The sequence below is a fragment of the Tamandua tetradactyla genome, chromosome 2 (genome assembly GCF_023851605.1).
Source record: "Tamandua tetradactyla isolate mTamTet1 chromosome 2, mTamTet1.pri, whole genome shotgun sequence".
NCBI classification, from domain to species: Eukaryota; Metazoa; Chordata; class Mammalia; order Pilosa; family Myrmecophagidae; genus Tamandua; species Tamandua tetradactyla.
The window spans coordinates 116,192,663-116,211,407 of NC_135328.1; the positions used below are offsets into that span (position 1 = coordinate 116,192,663).

Consider the following 18,745-nt stretch of genomic DNA (forward strand, 5'->3'; position numbering starts at 1 on the left):
GGTAATGGAGAGGCTGAAGGGAACTGCCTGAAAATGTAGAGCTGTGTTCCAGTAGCCATGTTTCTTGAAGATGATTGTATAATGATATAGCTTTCATAATGTGACTGTGTGATTGTGAAAACCTTGTGTCTGATGCTCCTTTTATGTACCTTATGGACAGATGAGCAGAACATATGGATTAAAAATGAATAAATAATAGGGGGAACAAATGTTAAAATAAATTTAGTAGATTGAAATGCTAGTGATCAATGAAAGGAAGGGGTAAGGGGTATGGTATATATGAATTTTTTTCTTTTCATTTTTTTCTGAATTGCTGCAAATGATCTAAGAAATGATCATGATGATGAATATGCACTATGTGATGATATTGTGAGTTATTGATTATATACCAAGAATGGAATGACCATATGGTAAGAATATTCATGTTTGTATATTGCTATGTTTAAAAAAATTTTTTAATCTATTTTAATTTTACATACTAGCAATGAAAACTGGAAATTGAAATGAACAACATAATACAGCTCACAATAACATAAAAAAACACTTTCACCCAACACAATAAGTACAGCATGTGTATGCTGAAATCTACAAGTTACTGATGAAAGAAATCAAGTTCAACTGAAACAAAGAGACACATTATGCTCATTGACTGAAAGACGTTAATTGTTAAGATGTTACTTTTTCCCAAACCCACCTATAGATCAGTACAATTCCACTTAAAAGCCCCAGAAATATTTTCTTGTAGCAAATGATAAAATGATTCTGAAGCTTGTAAAGGCAAAGGAACTAGAATACATCTAAATGTAAAAATGAAAACTATAAAACATTTAAAATAAAATAAAGAAAAATCTTAGTGACTTTAGTTTCCTAAAAGTTTTCTTAGCTATGACACCAAAAACAAGATCCACAAAAGAAAAGAAAGCGATAAACTGGAGAGACCAGGAGAAACATATAACTGACAAGACTTATATCTAGCATACATGAAGAATTCTAAAATTTCAGTAAGAAGACAACCCAATTTAAAAATTAGCAAAAGTTTTAAATACACACTTCAGCAAAGAAGATAAACTTCACCAAAGAGGTAAATACCACTAGATACTTATTAGAACAACTAAAATAAAAAATAACTGGAAAACAAAAAAAAGGATGCACAGGTAGTTCAGTGGTAGAATGCTCACCTTTCATGCAGGAAGCATGGGTTCAATTCCCAGACCATGCATCCCCAAAAAATAAATAAATGAATACCTGACAATACCAAGTACTGGGATACACTGCTGGTGGGAATGCAAAATGGTACAGTTAAGAGAAGGAAGAGACCAGGTGCCTTGCCATATGATAGAGGAGTCCAGGATGGCTGGTAGTCAGTCTTCAGGAAGAACTAGGAAACGCAAAGAAGCATCAAGGGTGGACAGAAGACAGACAGACAGCAATGCCTCAGGCCTGGTCCCAGCAGCTTGCTCTCATTTTTCAGGTCCCACTGGCTCCCTGCTTCCAGTTCCTCCCCCTGGCTTTCTATCTCTGTGTCTCAATTTTTTCTGTTTATAAGCAGAATTCTTATAAGGACTCCAGTACTCAGGATTAAGATACAACCTCATTCAGTTGGATTAACACCTTAATGAAAAATAAATCCTTAAGGAGGTTCTATACAATGGGTTCACACCCATAGGAATGTGAATTAAGAGTAAGAACATGTCTAAATTGGGGTACATAGTTTAATGTATCACACTTTTTATTTCCTTCTTGGATTACTGTGCTGGTTTGAAATGATGTATGTACCCTAGAAAAGCCATGTTTTAATCCTAATCCCATTTTGTAAAAGCCGCTTCTTTTAATTCCTATTCAGTATTGTATATTTGAAACTGTAATTAGATCATCTCCCTGGAGATGTGATTCAATCAAGAGCAGTTGTTAAGCTGGATTAGGTAGAGGTGTGTCTCTACCCATTTAGGTGGGTCTTAATTAGTTTCTGAAGTCCTATGAAAGAGGAAACATTTTGGAGAATGAGAGACTTGGAGAGAGCAGAGCAGAAGACACACCCACAAGGAGCAGAGTCCACCAGCCAACGACCTTTGGAGAAGAAGGAAAATGCCTCTTGGGCAGCTTCATGAAACAGGAAGCCAGGAGAAGATGCTAGCAGATGATGCCGTGTTCGTCATAAGCCCTTCCAGATGAGAGAGGAACCCTGACTGTGTTCACCATGTGTCTTTCCAGATGAGAGAGCAACTCTGACTGTGTTCACCATGTGCCCTTCTACTTAAGAAACCCTGAACTTCATCGGTCTTCTTGAATCAAGATATCTTTACCTGGATACCTTAGATTGGACATTTCTATAGACTTGCTTTAACTGGGACAATTTCTCAGTCTTAGAATGTAAACTAGCAGCCTATTAAATTTCCCTTTTTAAAAAGCCATTCCGTTTCTGGTATATTGCATTCCAGCAGCTAGCAAGCTAGGACAATTACCTCCTTAATTTTGGTAGGAAGAGCACGAGGTAAAAAAACAAAAATTGAAATTCTTGAATACATTTTCAAAGAATTTTTTAAAATACATAAATCATTCTTGAGAGCAGACTGAAGCTAAGAGAGAAAAGTTAACTTGCATAGGATTTCTGAGGAGAGAAGAAAAAATTTGAGGATGCACTAGATGGCATCCATTTTCATATTAAAATAAGAAATGTTTCTTCAGCTAGGCTGGAGAGGCATAATGAGATTGAAGAATATTTGAAAGACAAGTTATCATTATTTAACTGTACATTAACAAGAGGTCATTAAATCACTGTCTAAGTTATAATGGACTGAGCAACTCAAATTAGAAGCATACATTTTACTGGACCCAATTATCTGCAGGCACCATGTTTGTTAAAATCTGCAATTTACATTTCAAATAACTTCTGTTTATTTTGTTTCTGACTACAAAATTAATATGTGCTTACTGGAAGAAATTTAGGTACACAAATAAAAGCAAAAAAACCTTAAAGCTAAGAAATAACTACTCTTACCATTATGATATATAGCTTTTCAGATTTTTTCTATGCATAAATATAAATATTAAGACTTGCAATATCTGCTTATCTTTCAACATAAAGAATAACATGTCCAGTGCAAATAATTAGAAAATATTGAAACATATAAAACATAAATCCTTATAATCAAATATTTAATGTATACCTGCATGTAGATATACATTTTCTCAAATAAAAATAAGATCAGGGTGCCAAAAAAAAAGTACAGTCACTTTGGAAAATGGTTTAGTTTTCTTAGAAAGGAAATCTGCATTCACATGATTCAGCAGATATTTACTGAAAAGAACTTAATATTTAAACTCATTAAAAATCTGTTTCGGGCATTCACGGTGGCTCAGCAGGCAAGAATGCTTGCCTGCCATGCCAGAGGACCCGAGTTCGATTCCCGGTGCCTGCCCATGTTAAAAAAAAAAAAAAGCCTGATTCTAAATGTTTTTGGCAGCTTTATTCAAAATTATAAAAAAATGGTAACAACCCAAATATTCGTCAACTGGTGAACAGATAAATTGTGATATATCCACATAATGGAACTAGTAATAAAAAGGAAAAAATATAGACACTCACAATAACATGGATAAAATTAAAGAACAATTCTATCACCCCCAAAATTTCCTTGTACCCTTTTGTAGCCAATCTCTCTCATTACTCTCAGCCCTTGGCCTGTACTGGACTGTTTTCTGACGAACACGGCATCATCTGCTAGCTTCTTCTCCTGGCTTCCTGTTTCATGAAGCTGCCCGGGAGGCATTTTCCTTCTTCATCTCCAAAGGTCATTGTCTGGTGGACTCTGCTTCTTGTGGCTGTGTAGTTCTGCTCTGCTCTCTCCGAATCTCTCATTCTCCAAAATGTTTCCTCTTTCATAGAACTTCAGAAACTAATTAAAGACCCATCCAAATGGGGGGAAACACACCTCTACCTAATTCAGTTTAACAACCACTTTATTTAGCATACTAAATAAAGTATGCTATGTAGAAGAAACCAGACAAAGACTGTTTAATTCCATTTATATGAGAAGGAAACACTAGAAACAGAAAACAGTCCAGTACAGGCCAAGGGCTGAGTGAGAGAATGAGAGAGATTGGCTACAACAGGGCACAAGGAAATTTTGGGGGTGATAGAATTGTTCTTTAATTTTACTGTGGCAGTGTTAGTTACATGACTATATGTGTTTGTCAAAACTCATAGACTGCCCTTTCTCCTTCTGCCCCAGCGGCTCTCCAACCACCACCGTGCCCTCTTCCGCCCTCACCGGCTCCTCCGCCACCGTCCTCAACAGACTTGCCATCCTCACCTTTCCTCCTCCAGAACAGCTACTAGGGGAGTGGAAACGATACAGAACAGCTCCTGGAGCCACGACAGAGATCAAAAAGACAGCGTACCCCATCCTGGAACAGCTGACTGGCTGGGAGAACCCGCTCCGGTGAGATCACCGAGGGGCGCGGGCTTCCCCGGGCGGGGCGGCAAGCGGCCGGAGTCCCTCCTCTCCTCCTTCCCGGGCCAGCTGGCAGAATTGGGCAGGCGGCCCCCTCAAGCCGCGGCTGCTGGCGCCCCTACCACGCAGGGTCCCTCGGACCAACTGAGAGAATTGGATCGGAAATCCCCAGGACGCGGAGAATGGTGACCGGGGGGGGTCCCTTCCAAACACGTGACTCCCCGGTCCGGCTGGGAACGGTGCACTTTCCCAGGCCACGGCGGCTGGCGCCCTACCGCCACGCTTGGTGCCCCGGGCCGAGGCGGCCGGCGACCCTCCCCGCGTTCGGACCCCCGGGCCGGCTGGCACTCTTCCAAGCCGCTTCGGCTGGAGAACCTCCCCCATGGCGAGAGTTTTCCAAAGTTAAAGGACCCACAGTGCCTTTTACTGGTGGGATCCACAGACAAACATGTGCCACCAGCGCCACCTACTGGGGAGGATAAGAAAAACAGAACCCAGAGATTTCACAGAAAAATCTTTCAACCGGTTGGGTCCAACACCCAGGGAAATCTGACTAAATGTCCAGACGCCAGCAGAAGATAACGGACCAGGCTCAGAAAATTGAAAATATGGCCCAGTCAAAGGAACAAACCAATAGTTCAAATGAGATACAGGAGCTCAAACAACTAATGCTGAATATACGAACAGAAATGGAAAACCTCTTCAAAAACGAAATCGATAAATTGAGGGAGGACATGAAGAAGACATGGGATGAACAAAAAGAAGAAATAGAAAAACTGAAAAAACAAATCACAGAACTTATGGAAGTGAAGCATAAAGTAGAAAAGATGGAAAAAACAATGGATACCTACAATGATAGATTTAAAGAGACAGAAGATAGAATTAGTGATTTGGAGGATGGAACATCTGAATTCCAAAAAGAAACAGAAACTATCCGGAAAAGAATGGAAAAATTTGAACAGGGTATCAGGGAACTCAAGGACAATATGAACCACACAAATATACGTGTTGTGGGTGTCCCAGAAGGAGAAGAGAAGGGAAAAGGAGGAGAAAAACTAATGGAAGAAATTATCACTGAAAATTTCCCAACTCTTATGAAAGACCTAAAATTACAGATCCAAGAACTGCAAGCACCCCAAAGAGATTAGACCCAAATAGGCATTCTCCAAGACACTTACTAGTTAGAATGTCAGAGGTCAAAGAGAAAGAGGATCGTGAAAGCAGCAAGAGAAAAACAATCCATCATATAAAAGGGAAACCCAATAAGACTATGTGTAGATTTCTCAGCAGAAACCATGGAGGCGAGAAGACAGTGGGATGATATATTTAAATTACTAAAAGAGAAAGACTGCCAACCAAGACTCCTATATCCAGCAAAATTGTCCTTCAAAAATGAGGGAGAAATTAAAACATTCTCAGACAAAAAGTCGCTGAGAGAATTTGTGACCAAGAGACCAGCTCTGCAAGAAATACTAAAGGAAGCACTAGAGTCAAATACGAAAAGACAGAAGAGAGAGGTGTGGAGAGAGTGTAGAAAAAAGGAAAATTAGATATGACATATAAAATACAAAAGGCAAAACGGTACAGGAAAATATTATCCAAACAGTAACAACGCTAAATGTCAATGGACTGAATTCCCCAATCAAAAGACATAGACTGGCAGAATGGATTAAAAAACAGGATCCTTCTAGATGCTGTCTACAGGAAACACATCTTAGACCCAAAGATAAACATACGTTGAAAGTGAAAGGTTGGGAAAAGATATTTCATGCAAATAACAACCAGAAAAGAGCAGGAGTGGCTATACTAATATCCAACAAATTAGACCTCAAATGTAAAACAGTTAAAAGAGACAAAGAAGGACACTATATACTAATAAAAGGAACAATTAAACAAGAAGACATAACAATCATAAATATTTACACACCGAACCAGAATGCCCCCAAATACGTGAGGAATACACTGCAAACACTGAAAAGGGAAATAGACACATATACCATAATAGTTGGAGACTTCAAATCACCACTCTCATCAATGGACAGAACATCTAGACAGAGGATCAATAAAGAAGTAGAGAATCTGAATATTACTATAAATGAGCTAGACTTAACAGACATTTGTAGGACATTACATCCCACAACAGCAGGATACACCTTTTTCTCAAGTGCTCATGGATCATTCTCAAAGATAGACCATATGCTGGGTCACAAAGCAAGTCTTAACAAATTTAAAAAGATTGAAATCATACACAACACTTTCTCGGATCATAAAGGAATGAAGTTGGAAATCAATAATAGGCGGAGTGCCAGAAAATTCACAAATACGTGGAGGCTCAACAACACACCCTTAAACAACAAGTGGGTCAAAGAAGAAATTGCAAGAGAAATTAGTAAATACCTCGAGGCGAATGAAAATGAAAACACAACATTATCAAAACTTATGGGACACAGCAAAGGCAGTGCTAAGAGGGAAATTTATTGCCCTAAATGCCTACATCAGAAAAGAAGAAAAGGAAAAAATGCAGGAATTAACTGTCCACTTGGAAGAACTGGAGAAAGAACAGCAAACTAATCCCAAAGCAAGCAAAAGGAAAGAAATAACAAAGATTAGAGCAGAAATAAATGAAATTGAAAACATGAAAACAATAGAGGAAATCAATAAGACTAGAAGTTGGTTCTATGAGAAAATCAATAAGATTGATGGGGCCTTAGCAAGAATGACAAAAAGAAGAAGAGAGAGGATGCAAATAAATAAGATCAGAAATGGAAGAGGAGACATAACCACTGACCTCACAGAAATAAAGGAGGCAATAACAGGATACTATGAACAACTTTATGCTAATAAATACAACAATTTAGATGAAATGGACGGGTTCCTGGAAAGACATGAACAACCAACTTTGACTCAAGAAGAAATAGATGACTTCAACAAACCAATCACAAGTAAAGAAATTGAATTAGTCATTCAAAAGCTTCCTAAAGAAAAGTCCAGGACCAGACGGCTTCACATGTGAATTCTATCAAACATTCCAGAAAGAATTAGTACCAACTCTCCTCAAACTCTTCAAAAAAATCGAAAGTGGAGGGAAAACTACCTAATACATTCTATGATGCCAACATCACCCTCATACCAAAACCAGGCAAAGATATTACAACAAAAGAAAACTACAGACCAATCTCTCTAATGAATATAGATGCAAAAATCCTCAATAAAATTCTAGCAAATCGTATCCAACAACACATTAAAAGAATTATACATCATGACCAAGTAGGATTCATCCCAGGTATGCAAGGATGGTTCAACATAAGAAAATCAATTAATGCAATACACCATATCAACAAATCAAAGCAGAAAAATCACATGATCATCTCAATTGATGCAGAGAAGGCATTTGACAAGATTCACCATCCTTTCCTGTTGAAAACACTTCAAAAGATAGGAATACAAGGGAACTTCCTTAAAATGATAGAGGGAATATATGAAAAACCCACAGCTAATATCATCCTCAATGGGGAAAAATTGAAAACTTTCCCCCCAAGATCAGGAACAAGACAAGGATGTCCACTATCACCACTATTATTCAACATTGTATTGGAGGTTCTAACCAGAGCAATTAGACAAGAAAAAGAAGTACAAGGCATCAAAATTGGAAAGGAAGAAGTAAAACTATCACTGTTTGCAGACGATATGATACTATACGTCGAAAACCCGGAAAAATCCACAACAAAACTACTAGAGCTAATAAATGAGTACAGCAAAGTAGCAGGTTACAAGATCAACATTCAAAAATCTGTAGCATTTCTATACACTAGTAATGAACAAGCTGAGGGGGAAATCAAGAAACGAATCCCATTTACAATTGCAACTAAAAGAATGAAATACCTAGGAATAAATTTAACTAAAGAGACAAAAAACCTATATAAAGAAAACTACAAAAAACTGTTAAAAGAAATCACAGAAGACCTAAATAGATGGAAGGGCATACCGTGTTCATGGATTGGAAGACTAAATATAGTTAAGATGTCAATCCTACCTAAATTGATTTACAGATTCAATGCAATACCAATCAAAATCTAAACAACTTATTTTTCAGAAATAGAATAACCAATAAGCAAATTTATCTGGAAGGGCAGGGTGCCCCGAATTGCTAAAAACATCTTGAGGGAAAAAAACGAAGCTGGAGGTCTCGCGCTGCCTGACTTTAAGGCATATTATGAAGCCACAGTGGTCAAAACAGCATGGTATTGGCATAAAGATAGATATATCGACCAATGGAATCGAATAGAGTGCTCAGATATAGACCCTCTCATCTATGGACATTTGATCTTTGATAAGGCAGTCAAGCCAACTCACCTGGGACAGAACAGTCTCTTCAATAAATGGTGCCTAGAGAACTGGATATCCATATGCAAAAGAATGAAAGAAGACCCACCTCTCACACCCTATACAAAAGTTAACTCAAAATGGATCAAAGATCTAAACATTAGGTCTAAGACCATAAAACAGTTAGAGGAAAATGTAGGGAGATATCTTATGAAACTTACAATTGGAGGTGGTTTTATGGACCTTAAACCTAAAGCAAGAGCACTGAAGAAGGAAATAAATAAATGGGAGCTCCTCAAAATTAAACACTTTTGTGCATCAAAGAACTTCATCAAGAAAGTAGAAAGACAGCCTTCACAATGGGAGATAATATTTGGAAATGACATATCAGATAAAGGTCTAGTATCCAGAATTTATAAAGAGATTGTTCAACTCAACAACAAAAAGACAGCCAACCCAATTACAAAATGGGAAAAAGACTTGAACAGACAATTCTCAGAACAGGAAATACAAATGGCCAAAAGGCACATGAAGAGATGCTCAATGTCCCTGGCCATTAGAGAAATGCAAATCAAAACCACAATGAGATATCATCTCACACCCACCAGAATGGCCATTATCAACAAAACAGAAAATGACAAGTGCTGGAGAGGATGCGGAGAAAGAGGCACACTTATCCACTGTTGGTGGGAATGTCAAATGGTACAACCACTGTGGAAGGCAGTTGGCGGTTCCTCAAAAAGCTGAAAATAGAATTGCCATACGACCCAGCAATACCATTGCTGGGTATCTACTCAAAGGACTTAAGGGCAAAGACACAAACGGACATTTGCACACCAATGTTTATAGCAGCGTTATTTACAATTGCAAAGAGATGGAAACAACGAAAATGTCCATAAACAGAAGAGTGGCTAAACAAACTGTGGTATATACATACGATGGAATATTATGCAGCTCTAAGACAGGATAAACTTATGAAGCATGTAATAACATGGATGGACCTAGAGAACATTATGCTGAGTGAGTCTAGCCAAAAACTAAAGGACAAATACTGTATGGTCCCACTGATGTGAACCGACATTCGAGAATAAACTTGGAATATGTCATTGGTAACAGAGTCCAGCAGGAGTTAGAAACAGGGTAAGATAATGGGTAATTGGAGCTGAAGGGATACAGACTGTGCAACAGGACTAGATACAAAAACTCAAAAATGGACAGCACAATAATACCTAATTGTAAAGTAATCATGTTAAAACACTGAATGAAGCTGCATCTGAGCTATAGGTTTTTTTACTATTATTATTACTTTTATTTTTTTCTCTATATTAACATTCTATATCTTTTTCTGTTGTGTTGCTAGTTCTTCTAAACTGATGCAAATGTACTAAGAAACGATGATCATGCATCTATGTGATGATGTTAAGAATTACTGATTGGATATGTAGAATGGTATGATTTCTAAATGTTGGGTTAATTTCTTTTTTCCGTTAATTAATAATAAAAAAAAAAAACTCATAGACTGGGGGGAAAAGAAGTGTAATTAATAAAGTATCACTGGCAGAGAGTTCAAATATAGTCGAGAGGCTACTCTAGAGGTTGCTCTTACATAAGCTTCAAGTAGACCTTGCTACCTATCATAACTTGCCAACCCCCAACCAGGACCATTCTAGCCAATCCTAAAGAACACCTAGGGCAATTTATAAGATTCCACAAGGTTTCAGGCACTAGAGTAACTTGTCAGAAACCTACATCCTCCAGATGGGTCCCTGGTCCATATAAGTTCTAAAACCTAGCCCAGCTGCTCCAGAACATCAGATAGTACCATCTCTCTATCCCATATTAGTAGGGACCCTTCCTGTCAAAAATGTAGAATTGCCATAGCCAAACAACTCCAAAGAGAGGTATGGAAAAATCAAAGGTGATGGTGGGATTATACAGAGAACATAGGACTTGAATATGAATGCTGAATCATTAATTGACATCTCTTCTAGTCTCCAGTATTTTACAGCAGCTAAAAGTAAAAACCTAAGATTGTGAAACTGTAACCCATGTCAAAGTCTGAAATATATTCTACAACTAATTGTGGTGTTGTGCTTTGAAATTTATAGCTTCTTGTGTATGTATGTGTGTATATATATGTATATATATACCCCACAAAAAAAAGAAGGAAAAAAAAGTTGATCGTGATGATAAAAAAGTATTTAAGCCCTCTAGCCTCCTATATTCTGGAGCAGCCAGAAGGAAAAATATGAGAGGATTGTATGGTAACCCATGACAAACTCTGGGATTTATCCTGTAACTACTTTTTAAAGAGTGCTTTGAAAACTATTGCTTTTTTATTTCTTTGTTTTGTATATATGTTATACTATACAATAAAAAAAGTTTATAAAAAAATGTTAAAAAAAATTTTCTTTGCAGAAGATATTTTTAATTATATCTCATGAAATATTCTGTCCAGATCAAGTTTGGGATAATTTTCTTACTACTCTCCCTAGATATAGGTCGTCGTCTATACCTGCTGCTGTTTTTTTATTTACCAGCCTCTTTCACAGACTCTGGAATAAATCACACTTGGTCGTGGTGGAAACAAACAAACAAAAAAACTCAGACTGAACCTCAAGAACATTATGCTGAGTGAAATAAGTCAGACACAAAAGGACAAATAGTATATGATTTCACTAATATGAACTAATTATCATGTGTAAACTCATAGTCATAAAATCAGACTATAGGTAATCAGGAAATAGATGAGGCCAGAGAACAGTAAGCAGTTGCTTAATACGTACATAATTTTTAACTAGGTTGAACTTAAATGTTTGGAAATGGTTAGAGGTGACAGCAGCACATTATGACAAGAATAACGAACAATGCTGAATTGTGTGTGACTGTGGTTAAAAGGGATTGTTTAGAGCCATGTATGTCACCAAAAGGAAAGTTGGGAGGTTAAAACATGGGAATGTATAACACAGTGAACCTTGTGATGAGCAATGTTCTGATTAACATTAAAATATAAATAAGTATTTTCATGAACCAGAACAAGTACGCTAAATATACAAAGAGTTAACAAAAGAATGATATTTGGGAAAAAATGTTATCTATAGCAAGTTATGTACTATAGTTAACAGTACTATCTTAGCATTATTTCATCAACAGTAATAAATGCACCACACCAATACTAGCAGTCAAAAAGGGGAGGAGATAAGGAGTATGGGAAGTTTTGGGTTTCCCCTTATATATATTTTTTTGGAGTAATGAAAATGTTCTAAATTGATTGTGGTGATGACTGCACAACTATGTTATGATATTGTGAGCCACTGATCATATACTTTTGATGGATGCTATGGTGTGTGAATATATCTGTTCTAGTTTGCTAGCTGCTGGAATGCAATATACCAGAAACGGAATGGTTTTCAAAAAGGGGAATTTAACGAGTTGCTACCAAGAAAATGTCCCAATCAAAGCAAGTCTATAGAAATGTCCAGTCAAAGGCATCTAGGGAAAGATATCTTGATTCAAGAAGGCAGATGAAGTTCAGGGTCTCTCTCTGAAGTGAGAAGGCACATGGTGCACACAGGGTTTCTCTCTCATCTGGAAAGGCACGTGACGAACATGGCATCATCTGCTAGCTTTCTATCCTGGCTTTCTGTTTCATGAAGCTCCCTGGGAGGCATTTTCCTTCTTCATCTCCAAAGGTCGCTGGCTGGTGGGCTCTCTGCTTCTCATGGCTATGTCATTCTGCTCTCTCAGAATCTCCTAGCTTTCTCTCTTGTTGTTCTCTTTTATAGGACTCCAGTAAACAAATCAAGACCCACCCAAATGGGTGGAGACACATTTCCCCCAATCCAACTTAACAACCACTCTTGATTGGGTTACATCTCCTGGGAGATGATCTAATTACAGATTCAAACATACAGTATTAAATAGGGATTATTCATTCTGCCTTTACAAAATGGAATTTAGATTAAAACACGGCTTTTCTAGGGGACATACATTCTTCCAAACCAGCACGATATCAATAAAATTACATTAAAAAATAAAAATAAACAAAAATATAAATAAATAAATAACCTCCCTACTCCACTCTGAAGAAAGCCAACTTTTAGTATGCTCACTTTATTTGTATATTAAACTTTCTAATAAATATTTCAAATATAATAATTATTTATTATAATAACTCTGTGTCTTGTTGTGTATGAAAACAATTAGGATGTTTATAGGACTTTCTTATACTGAAAATGAAACTTATCTGTATGTATCTTGAGAGCATAGCTCTAAATCAGATCTCTTTCTTGAGAGCTAGTAAATGTTTTTAAAAATCAAGATATATTGTACCTAGAATATTTGTGTTTATCTAATTGTAAATTTTATTTTGTGTAGGTGTCCGCCTCCATCCTCTGAACACCCCAGATAAATTCTGAAGTGTAAAGGCCCAAATATAAGCTCAATGTTGTGAAAGTAAAGGGCATTCTGTGCAGCAGGAGCCTCTCAAATATGGTTCTCAAAGATCCGCCAGAATCTGATGTCAGACAGCTTTATATGTTCAGTAGTGTCCCTGTCCACATCTGAACTTCAGAGCCAGCATCTGATCCAACCAGCATCTTCCATCCCCTCCCTACCAACAGATCCAAGCAATTGGTACTTAAATTGATACTATGAACTTTATAGGGATATGTTATGCTTAGTGTTCTTTAAATAAAAATCATTTCGTCTTTCCAGATCATAAACCTACTGTCCAAAGAAAAAGAAAACACACACATACACAAACCCAACTCATAGACCTAGATATTACTTCGGTTAGTTAACACCAAAAGCAAAAGAAATATTACTGACTTTCGAACTAACTGAGGAAAACAAAGAATAAAGAAAATAATCCAAAAGAAGACACAAGGGCAGGGGAGGGGGCATTATAAATAGAAACAATAAAGATGGTTGAAATAAGTGTAAATATGTCAGCAATCATCTATTTAAACATAAATAGATTAAACTCACCTATTAGGATAGATGCTCTCAAAGTGGAGAAACCAAATCCAGCTATAAGCTTCATAAACAATAGACCTGAAACAAATAACACCAAAAATCTAAGAAAGTAACCAAAATAAAGGCATGTTAAAACCTCCAAATACAAAATGATTACTTTTAGGTTGTATATATGTTACCAGAATAGAACTATACAATACAAGGAGTGAACCCTAATGCAAACTATGAACTATAATTAATAATAGAATGTTTCATCAATTCTAACAAAGGTACCACACTAATGCAAGAAAGTTAATAATAGGGAACACTTTGGAGGCATGGCATATGGAAGCTCTGTACTTTCTGCATGATTTTTCTGTAAACCTACAACTGCTCTAATAAAAAGAAATTTAAAGGAAAACCTCCAAGCATAATTCCATGAGACCATAGCTCACTGACATCTTATTCTCAAAAGTACTATTTTATTGCATCTGTTTTTGTCATTGTTTTTAATCTCAAAAATTAAACCAGGCCCATGACTCTTAGGTGCACTGATTCAATGAGTTATCTCTGTTCCCCACTAAAACTTAAACATCACAATGCTGGAAACGGATCTAGCATAATTTGCAAAGATGGTATAGTAATGTGATAATAGTCATTAGGTATGTAAATTGAAATCAGAACGCTTACTTTCAGAAGAGTTATAAAATGCTCAAGCAAATTATAAAACATACATGCCACAATTACCATTAAGCTACTTGAAGAACGTTTTGTCCCTGGGTACAGTATATATGCCTAAGTTACAAAAATGCACAAATGCTATTTTTTCTCCAAACCTGTTACAAACTAGGAGATAATACTGTTGAGACTTCTAGATGGAAAAAAGAAAAACTGAATGGCTGTTAACTGAAAAAGTCAAGGCTGCACAGAGAATGAAAAGTATAAGGATGAATTTCAGAGATATTGATTCTATTCCCCAGCAGATAGATATATAAACAGATAACTGAAAACAAGTTACTGAAAATAAAAATTAAAAACCCTAATTAAAAGATTTTAAACGAAATCATTCCATTCTACATATACAATCAGTAATTCTTAATATCATCACATAGATGCATATTCATCATTTCTTAGTACATTTGCATCGATTTAGAAAAAGAAATAGAAAGATAACAGAAAAACAAAATGATAATAGAGAAAAAAAAATTTTAAAAAAAAGATTTTGAACAATTCTCAAAATACTTTCACATCTGTAATATTAACTAAACCCCAAAATTATCTTTTGTGATAGAAAGGGTAGGTATTATCATCTATTTGACAAATGATGAAGCTGAGGTATGAAGATTAAGGGTTCACCTAAAATTTCATACATAAGTAGCATACCTAGAACTAGAACTCAAATTCTGCCTATCTTCATTCCTATCCCTTTTTCTAAACTCTGTTGACCCAAGTGCAAAGAGAAAGAACATCTAGTCACTTGCACAAAAAACTAAGTTATACGGTCATTCTTCAAGAGCACCACAGTTATTACAGTGAACAGACCTTTCTCAGATATCACTTAAATAGCAAGCTTACCTAGAGAAATCTAAATTATTCATTTACAAAGTCAACTGAAGAAAAAATTTAAAAACATTACTTACTGTATTTGCCTTTGTGATAATTTCAAAATAATAATGCCATAGTTAAGTAATGCTTTTTCTTTTGCTAAAACTGTATTTAAATACTACACAAGATAATGAAACAAAAATGTTTAAATTGATATTTGAAGGTTCAGGTAACAGGGTCTTTTTGTTTTTTCATTTATTTCAAACATGCAAAGATACAATGCCTTTCAACTCACAGTTGAGACAAATTCTGAGAAACACTGTTCAGCGAACCACAACTAAATTGCTCCATTAATATGTGCAGCTCTAATAAATAAATATAGCCAAATACTTCCCTCCAAAATCTGAATCTCAACTTATATAGCTAACCGACACAACACAATTTTATACTAATGTTACAACTAGGCATGGAAAAAAATTCTCATGACTAAAACCCCAAAAGTGAACCAAGACATTTTTTAAGCAAATGTGACAGTATACATAAAATAAGCTATTCTAAAATATTTTAGCAAAAAGTCAAGAACTTTGTTGAAAAAACTGCTAAATGTAAATTTGTTACACAGAATGCATCATTTAGCAGCAAAGTCAAATAGTTGGTATGATTGATCTGGAACATGGATATAGTTCCAACGTTATTTTGTAATAATTATAATAAAAATATGACTCAATGTATAATAGGATTTCTTCCCTACAGACTAGAAAGAAAACGTTATAAAAGTTTTTAATTAAATGGAAAAAATATTATCATATGGGATCTATATTATAAATGTTTAGGCTTTCAATAGCCAAGACCTTTAATAATTTGGTAAATTTTATTACTTTCATCTAGTCCTTTTGAGAACTCCTAACATTTCTCTCCTCTTTGTATGGGTAAGCATAGTCACAGCAGGTAGATGCAGCTCAGAGGGAAATTAACTAAGGCACTACAACTTCCTATCTGCTAATATACAAAGGACAACTTCAATCCTCAAGAGCTCCACTGTCCAAGAAATAAGAAATAAATATGGAAAAAAATTGCTTTTAAGGTGTACATTAAGAAATGTTCTTATATGATCTACTTCTTTTACTTTTCAGAATTAATCTTAAGGAAACAATCATAAATGAGGACAAAGATTTATGCGCCAGAATGTTTATCACTGTTTTCATATTGTGGAGGAAAAAAAATCTAAATGCCCCAAAATAGAAAAATAAATACACTGAATTATATTCATAAAATATAAGGCTACGGAGTCTTAATGTTTAAAAGGATTATTTAATAACCCGGATATAAGCTTCTATTTTGTTAGGGAAAAGGCCAGATATAAAATTACATACCACTTAATCCCCTTTAATTTTATAATCGGGGAAAAAATGTTTTTAAAACTTGACTGACTTTCCTGGCAACGTGGGACAGAAATCCTAGAATGAGCTGGGACTCAGCATCAAGGGATTGAGAAAACCTTCTTGACCAAAAAGGGGAAGAGCAAAATGAGACAAAAATAAAGCGTCAATGGTTGAGAGATTCCAGAGTCGAGAGGTTATCCTGGAGCTTATTCTTACGCATTAAAGAGATATCACCATGTTAGTCAAGATGTAATGGAGAGGCTTGGAATGAATTGCCTGAAAATGTAGAGCTGCGTTCCAGTAGCCACGTTTCTTGAAGATAATTGTATGATATAGTTTTCACAATGTGACTGTGATTGTGAAAATCTTGTGTTTGATGCTTCTTTTATCTACCTTATCAACAGACAAGTGAAACATACAGAATAAAAACAAATAATGGGGGGGGGAACAAACCTTGATTGATGTATGCATACAAAGCCTGGCTGACCACACTAGGATCTGCAATTTGAATTCCGATTGCAGTAAATGAGAAGAGAAAATTCTCTCTCTCACCACTGAGGTTTAGGTATACTTGATTTATGTTATTTGTTAGTCAGCCTCATATATTCCAATTTTTTTCCTTTATGTAGAAACTGGGGCAGAAGTCCTTTTGGACGTTTTATGTGGCATTCAATCAACAGCTGAGACTTAATTACACTAACAAATATTTAAATCATAGCACTAACAAATATTTAAATCATAGCACTATTTCCACTGTCTTCATCTAAAAAATAAAGCTAAGTATATGTTTTAACTTGTTAGAGAGGACTTCAAGTGTATTCCAGAATTTTCAAAATTAGGGGACGAGGTGGAGGTACTGACATATGACTGAGTCAGACAGTAGTAGTCAGCACAGCTGCTCGTGGCTCCTCCATAAACTAACATAAAGGAAAAACAGAAAAGCCTAGGTTTAGCAGTTTAAATTCCCACTCCACTGTGTGACCTTGGAAATGTTCCTTAATTTCTCTTTCACAAAACAAACATAATTACAACTTACTTGCAGGACTGTAATAACATTGAACTGTGATGCCACAGGGTCTGCCACACAGTGGGGAACTCTATAAGCAGTAGTTATAAATAATATACACTTTAAGTAATAATCTGTGGTTAGTGTATAATGTCAAAATAGTCTATCTAAATAAAACCAGCTCTAAATTCAATGACGAGTAGAAAAGGATCATGCAATTAATTACAGTAGGCAGCAGTCACCGTGTGTTATCAATCCAGTTGGTAGGCCCTTGAACTAGCACAGGTAAATAATTGTTGGGTGAATACTTTTAATTTTAAACAGAAGATGAAAGGATAGGAGAAAGAAAGACTTTCCTGTGATTTAGAGAACCTGAAAAGAAATTTAGAGAAAAGTGGTAAGGAAGAAAACAAGTAGGAAAAACAAAACACCCTACAATGGTTTCTAAAGAAAGTGAATAACAACTTTCACCAAGATTGCATCAGTAAAGGTCAGTCAAGAGTCAGTGAAACGAGAGAAAATAGTTTCCCTATCTATAAGGCTGCTTTGGGTTGCCTCTCATCGCTTTTCACTGCTTAATAATGGCAGATGGCAGCAACAGAAATAATAACTTGAAATAAAGCTTCATCAGTACAATACCCCTGTGTGTACATATTTGTAGTGAAATGCCCCAGGTTTTAAACAATATTCAATTAAAAGTTGCCAGTCCTGGATGGCAGACTAAATCTCTATAATCCAAGCATGCCCAGCCTCTACACAAACTCATCAAATTTTGGTTAAATATTTTATAAAAACCTGAACTATGCACTTTAGAATCAAATCGTGAGTTAAGTTTTACTTTCCAAAAAAGACTATATACTCTTCACGGTGGAGGACACTGAAAAATATTACCACTTAAGAGAACTCTGATAACTTCCCCAAATTTCAGACACTATGCTGTTTTTTTAGCGTATCCTCCCAGCCAGTTTATAAATTCCTCTGTTCCTATTAGCAAGTGCTTTTTCCTTAAGTTGATGGTCATAATCACAGCCATTATAAAAGATAGTTATATACATTTTGAAAATTACGCAAGAGGGAAG

General features: G+C 36.0%; 1 protein-coding gene across 7 annotated transcripts in view; it reads right to left on the reverse strand.

The window, feature by feature from the left end:
- Positions 1 to 18,745, reverse strand: part of RMI1 (RecQ mediated genome instability 1) — a 69,023-nt gene that overhangs the window by 48,163 nt on the left and 2,115 nt on the right. For all 7 annotated transcript variants that reach the window (XM_077148556.1, XM_077148554.1, XM_077148555.1 and 4 more), the window contains exon 2: positions 13,767 to 13,832. The gene's annotated coding sequence lies outside the window, so the exon portion shown is untranslated. The remainder of the gene's footprint in view (positions 1 to 13,766; positions 13,833 to 18,745) is intronic.